The following is a 7520-nucleotide window of genomic DNA, read 5'->3' as shown; positions in this document are numbered from 1 at the left end:
TCATTTGGGGTTTCTTCTGAGTCTGAATCAAGATCCCCAGCTTTGATTTTTGATGGAGTTGGAGTACCAAAGTTGGAGAAATCAATATTCCTGATGATTGAAGAAAATGGTGTTCCAGGCTCAATCTTCAATTTTGAGCCTGAAGCTTTATCTCCCAGCTTTTGCTTTAGATTGGACTCTGATTCTTTCAGTTTCTGGACTTCAGCTTCAGCCTGAGCCATCTTTTGCTTCAGTTGCTCCATTTACATTAGTTGTCGTTTGGCGGCAGCCAATTGTTGTTCTATACTGTCTCTAGTTATTTTTTTTTGGAAGAGTTTTTGTGGTGTTTGGGATTAGGTTTTGATTATTTTTGAGCTAGATGCCCCACGGTGGGCGCCAATTGTTTTAGCAAGATTTCACACAGATATAAAGTGTTGCCAGGGATTTAATTGCAGGGCAATCTAACTCAAATAATTATGTCTGACTAGTACGATCAATAACTTAAAGAATGAACAATAAAGTGAAAGACAGAGATTTGTACGTGGAAAAACCCAGGGAATAAGGGAAAAAACCACGGGCACCAAGCCAGGAGGGATTGTTACTATCATTTAGGATATCCTGACAGAGAATGTGTATGGTAGGCTAGAGGTAGTGAATAAGTACTTAATGAATATGCTTAAGTAATTTGTAATAATAAAACGAGAGTAAGGATGAGTGAATAATAGATGATGCCCCTTCTTTCTTCTGTCTTGCTATTTTATCTTCCAAATAACGGTTCTTTCATGGTTGTTTTGGATGTTCCTAGGTAATAGGCCTTGTGCCCTATTTACCCGGAAGTGGTTGTTTGACTTCATAATCCGCCTGCCACTATTTAGCTCAGTTAGCTGCTCCATATTCTTCGTATATTTTGTTGAATAAGTCTTCCATTAAATTAGGAACCATTTCTCTAGGTTTTAGTTGTGCTTTAGTTGTTGCCTAACTTGTCCTAGTTGTACCCAACATACGGTTGGCAAGTGATTCCTCCTGGTCTGGCCTGGATAGACGGCCTGACCTGTCTTCCCCTCCTGGCTGGCACCTGCTCGGATATTATATGCTTTGTATTGGATTACTTCCGTTCAGGCTAGGCATGGTGTTTCTTTGCTTGGCTATTGTCTGGTCAGGCATGACAATTCTTAGCCCAATAGTTACCTTTGTGATAGATTAACCACATGTCTAGGATGAAGCATTTTCCACGGATTCCATTACAAGGTATCCAGGTTCGATAAATGAAATTAAGGAAAAACCTCTGATTTTTCTTAAGTTCCCGAGCCGTGAGAACATTGCAAGAATTAGAACTTGGACACAAATACTTGGTCATGGATAAACAAGTAATCTCGTCTATAGTCGGTCATCCACCCTTTGGAAACTTTGACAACCCGGTTGTTGGAATCTCAAACGTCCTACCAACACTTTCGACATTAAGGCTTATTGTTAATCACGGCGGTAAGTGAGCCGGAATCAACATTAACCTTCACCGTGGTATAGAATTGAACCAACTTGTCTAAATAGACTTTTCCATAGTAATCAAGATGGTTTTGCCAATTTTTGGAGAAAATCGCATATTTGTAAAATTTAAAGGCGGGAGTAGATTCTTACCAATCAAGATCATAGCGCCTACCGGATTCAAAGCTACCTCGAATCACATGCTTGCAAAAATCGTATACAATTTGAGGAAAGCGGTGTTGTTGAAGAATCTCAAGTGCCTTGCGCTTGTTTTCATCCAATGGTAGTTCAATAGCAATCAAGACACTTTTCGATTTCACATCAACTTCATCAAGTTCATCATCAATTTCCTCTTCATTGACTTCAACTTCCCCTACTTCTTCGATTTTCCTCTTCCTCAAGTGTGATCGAGTTTGCATTCCTCAGGTTTTCGGTGTCACGGTTTTATTGTTCTTTTTAAACAAATCATCATCTCAAGTGCCTTGCACTCATTTTCATCAACCTCCATTTTGCCTTCATCGCCATCACTAGCAAAAATCTTTTCCTTTCCCTTCCTTCTTGGATTTTGAACCATCTTAGTCAACACCTCTTCATCACTCTCTTTTTCTTTTTCTTCCTTACTTTTTTTTCCACTCTCAATTTCTTTTGATTTTTCTCTCTTTTCTTTCTCCTCACTCTCTGATTTTTCATTCGTTTCACTCAATTTTTCATCACTCTTTAATTTTTCGATTTTTCCATTCTTTTCTTCTTCCATACTTTTCTCATTTTCCAAATTCTTTTCATCTTCTTTTTCATCTCTCTCTCTCTCATCCCTTCTTGGTTTATTCTCCTTTCTCACCAAGATCATCCACTTCTTCAATTTCATCCTTGTTACCAACATCAACATCAATATTAACATCAACTCCTTTTTCGAAGATAGGAGTTCCATCATCATCAACTTCACCAACTTCCTTTGAACTGCCAACATCCCCTTCGGTTTCCATTGCATGTGGTTCATTCAAATCGAATTTTCGATTGAAAACCCGACTTGAGAATCTCCTAACCTCGGAGGCTATTTTGGGACGCTTTGCAACCGTTTTCCTTCTCAGCATTAGAGTAGCCTTTCGTTTTGTTGCCGGTTTTTGACTTTAAACAAATTTGGAACCAAGGCTTTGGGTTATAGGCTCTTCAGTAGGTATTTTTGGTTTCGATTTTGGTAAATAGGAATCTCGGATTTCCTTGATGGATTTGTTGAGGGTTTTATTGAGAAGCATGACTTTCAAGGTAAAGGTGAGAGTTAGAGTTGGGAGAGGAAATTTTTGGACGGTTTTTGAGAGAAGTGAGATGAGGTGAATGTTTTTAAATTATTTGAAAGTGAAGAGGGAATTCATTATTAAGTGTTTGAATTTAGGAGGACAAAATGAGGTGGAAAGGGTGAATAGTAAAAGGTGATGTATGGTTGGGTGTTGAGGGAGGTGTAGCCGTGTATAGGGTGAAGTCATGAGTGGTTTTCGGCGGCTAAATATGGGCATGGGAAATGATGAAATGGGATTGATGGGTGTGGGTCATTCACATTAGTGTCTCCATGCAAATAACAATTTTACACAACGGATTTTACATGTCGATTTATCATTTAGTTCATTCCGTAATAACATGAAATCGTCTTAGATTAACAAATACTATCATGCGAGGTAATTCATTAATCAAATTTACGCACAATCTAACAAACCAATTTCCAACCGATGTTTTCCGAATTGTTCTCTTTCCAGCGGTTTTGTAAAAATGTAGGCTATTTGATTTTCCGTTCTACAAAAATTAAGTTGAATATGACCATTTTCCACATGATCACGTAAAAACTGATGTCTTATGTCAATATGCTTAGTCCTCGAGTGTTGTATTGGGTTCTTGGAAATATTAATAGCACTATTATTATCACATAAGATAGGAGTTGAATGAAAGAAAATACCATAATCTTTTAATTGTTGTCGAACCCAAAGAATTTGTGCGCAACACAATGTGGCGCTTACATACTCACTTTCAGCGGTGGAAAGAGCAACAGTGTTTTGTTTCTTTGAAGCCCATGAAATCAAACACGGACCTAAGAAAGTGGCAATTCCGGACGTGCTCTTTCTATAAACAACGCTTCCGGCATAATCTGCATCCGAGTATCCTAAAAGCTCGTAAGGACAATGTGAGGGATACCAAAGATACAAGTTTTGTGTTCCAACCAAGTACCTAAGAATACGTTTTACGACAATGAAGTGCGATTCTTTAGGACTTGCTTGGAAACGAGCACATAGACATACACTAAATAAAATATCCGGACGACTAGAAGTTAAATAAAGTAATGAACCGATCATACCTCGGTACATCGTTTCATCAAATTTCTTACCATTCTCATCTTTGTAAAGCTTGATGGATGATACCATAGGTGTAGAGAAAGGGTTTGAATTAGTCATTCCGAACTCACTTAACATCTCCTTTATGTACTTTTGTTGATGAGTCATCACACCATCTTGAGCTTGCTTAATTTTAAGTCCAAAGAAGAACCCTAGTTCTCCAATCATACTTGTTTTGTATGGATTTTACGCAAGGCGAAATCGGGTCAGGGTAGGTCTAGGCAGGGTTAACTAACTCGAATGAATCTGTGAGTAAGTATGACAGGGTATAAAACTAGAAGAATAAAATACGGTAAATGAACAATAGCAAGATAAAAGATTTTGTACGAGGAAAACCCTTAAATGAGAAAAAACCACGGGCACCAAGCCAGGAGAGGATTTTACTATATTATTGGATAAATTGCACGAATATCTATAACTCAATTTGTATACGAGTATTGCTAATATGTCGTAGAGATCTTGTCTTATGTGATGATGATGTGTTTTGCAAATGATCTTAGTGCTCTTTATATAGGAAAATGTTGAACGGCTACTAAATCTTCCTCCATTAATGCTGAATATCCTGCCTTAATTACCTCGAATAATGCTCATTATTTCGCCCTTAATTGCCGTCTTTAATTGCTGAATCTTTTCAATTAATGCTCTAATTATCACGCATATATTCCTCTATAATATGACTTCTTGGTCAAATATCGTCCTGATATTTTGACCGTTGTCCTCTCCATGGCCTGGCTCCTATCTTCATGTGTCCTGGTAGCTTGACATCCAGACACCCTGATGGTCAGGTCGAGGTGAGATATTGTTCAGGGATATCTGCGGATTTCCAGGCCCAAGAATTGCCCCTTATCTCCTTATTTTCGCTGGGTCAGGCCAGAAATAAGGAGATAACCTCTAATTTATAAAAAATTGCTCAACGGTTGGATTATGGCTGATTGGCTTCTATAACGGCTAGTTGACGGTTTGATGACGCGTGTTGCAATTACTGCAACTTCCTCTATAATTATCTTTGCAAGTTCCGGTTGAAACCCTAATTTCACCGAGTATAAATACTCTTTCACTTCATTGAATTGATCTTCACCAAAATCTACTCCCTTCTAATTTAATCTTCTTCTTCTTCAAGTTCTCTTAATTCCTCGATTTTTAATTTTTAATTTTTAATAATTCTTCAATAATCTTCTAACAATGGCCGCAAAAAAGAAATCTTCTAGGGGAGTGATGTCTCCTGGAACTCCATTCGTTCAGAACCCTGAAGAAACCACCTCTGAAAATCTCCCTTCATCTTCTGCTGCTCAACCTCCTGTGGTTGAAAAACCGATTGATACAACTCTCGAGATGATTTCAATTTTCCATGGAGAATTTGAATTCAAACCCACAAAAGCTCTGAAAAGATGATCAGTCTCTTTCAAATCGTCTGAAACCTGAATTTGAAAAGGTGTTGAAGGATAAGGGAATTATTCCTGCCGATTCTGAAGTCTGGATCCCTGAAAACTCCCATGTCAGGGCTGACTGGGCATGTCCTGGTTGGTTCTGTATTCATGACTGGGCCTTCAGGGCTGGTTATAAGCTTCCTTGCTCTCCACTTATGGTGGACGTCATCAAAGAAATTGGTGTGCCTTCTTATCAGCTGATGCCTATGGTGTGGAAAGTAGTCTTCTCTGTCAAGTATCTCTGCAAAAAACATAATCTCTCTTTTTCCCTTGAAGACTTGAAAGCCTGCTACGCTGTCAAAACCAATAGTCCTGGCCGCATAAGTTTTAAGGTCAGGCCTTCTACTACTCCTCTTCTCAGCAATCTGGATAGCGGCCATGACAAGAATTAGGCTGCTGGGTACATGTTTATCAGGACGAATTCTGTGGGCCCTGATCTGGTGTATTTAAACTATGACGCTTGTGTTGGTGGTGAGTACCCTGGCTTTTCCTTTTATCCTGCATGTTTATTAGTTAGTTTTTTTAAAATAAATAAATTAAATTGAGTTATACCTCCTTTGTGCGCAGTTGATGACTGGGTTACTGAAATTGAGTACCCTACTGTAAATATTTCTGCTTTTCTTGCTATTCCTCAGTTGGAGAGGGCTTGGCCTCTTCGTTGTGGGCCTGGTCATCTCCCTCGTTGCCTGAAAACTGAAGGCGTTGCCAGAGTGCCAAAGCCTTCAAAAGCTGCCAGTGCTTCTACTTCAGGCAGTAAGTCTATTTTATTTTCTTTTTTCTTTTTATTTTGGCTTTTTCATGATAGCCTGTCTTTATTGCTAATATAGTGTCTCGTGTTATAGCTACTAGATCATCCGCTCGCCTTGCCAAGTTTGGTATGGCTGATTTTTCTGCCAGGCTGGCCAAGGTCAAAGAGGAGATTTCCTATGGAGGCGGTGATGCTGAGCCTGTTATTGATTTAACCGAGTTGCCTGATGCTTCCAAGGATTCTACTGCTTCTGCCGCCTCTGCTGAAACAAGTTCAGCAGCTCAGAAGAGAAGAATAGAGGAGGTCAATTTGTTTGCCCCAGTCAGGGAAGTGATAGCCAGGGTAGATAATGTGGAGGTTGCCAAGGTGAAGATCAGGGACTATGCTGCTTCCAAGTCAGATGTTATGCTCACCCTTGATCCTATTGAGACTGCTACCTAGGCAGTTGCTTCAGTAGATCACTCTGTCAGCCTTTTGGTAAGTGCCTTGGGTCCTGTAAGGGGGGTATGCTTTTTTTATTATTATGTATATTTCGTAATATGTGTATTTTACTTAGAGGTTTTTATTATTATGACATAATATTTATGCTATTCTTGTTTTTGTTCAGGGTGGTGCAGCCTGTCTCCACAATGCTTATCAGGCTACTTCTCTGGTAGCCAGGATTGACCTTATGAGATCTGACTATGATAAGCTGAAGTCTGAACTGGATTTTGCTCGAGCTGATCTGACTGCAAGGACTGCTGATTTGGCGAAGGTGCAGGCTGAGAGGGATGCTTCCAAGGCTGAGGCAGGCTCAAGCAAACAACATATGTAGGAGGCGCTGGACAGGAACGAGGAGCTTACCCTGGAGAGGGATGATTTGGAGTTCAAGCTTGACGATGCCTCCCTGTACTTTTATATCAAGGGGAAAGTAGCTGCTATGTCGGAGCCTGTGGAGGCTAGGGCAAATTGGAACCCTGAAGCTGAGACGACCATCGCTGCTTCTAAGTATCCTGACCTGCATAACATGGGAAACGAATAGAATGTCGATTCTTTAGGGGAGCAGGATGTTGATGCTAAGTCTGATCAAGCCAAAAGTGGAAGTGCTGATGCTGTCTCCAAAGGGGAGCAGTAATTTTTAAATTTCTTTGATAGTATTGGCCCATCTAGGGGGATGTCCCTGGACAAACAATTTTATTTTCTTTGTTTCTGCGTAGGTCAGGGAGTCTATCCCTGGCCTTAATGAATATTTTGGTGCCTTTGCCCCAGGGGGTAAGGGCTTTATTAATATGATGGTAATGGCCTTCCTTGGCTTATTTTGCTTATTTCCTGATGTTTTGTTTGCTTTTGAGTTTCTTTTGAACCTGTGAACTTTGTTTTTCCAATCCTGTAAACCTGTCAAAATCTTCACTTTGTTAACCTGTAAAACATTTTTGAACCTGTCTTGCGATTCAAGCCATCGTAAGTAATTCAACCATGTATGGTTTTTGCCATAGTGGTTGAAGAGGTGGGAAAACCGGCCTGACA

The sequence above is a fragment of the Silene latifolia genome, chromosome Y (assembly GCF_048544455.1).
Source record: "Silene latifolia isolate original U9 population chromosome Y, ASM4854445v1, whole genome shotgun sequence".
NCBI lineage: Eukaryota > Viridiplantae > Streptophyta > Magnoliopsida > Caryophyllales > Caryophyllaceae > Silene > Silene latifolia.
Note: the sequence above shows the minus strand (reverse complement) of the source record.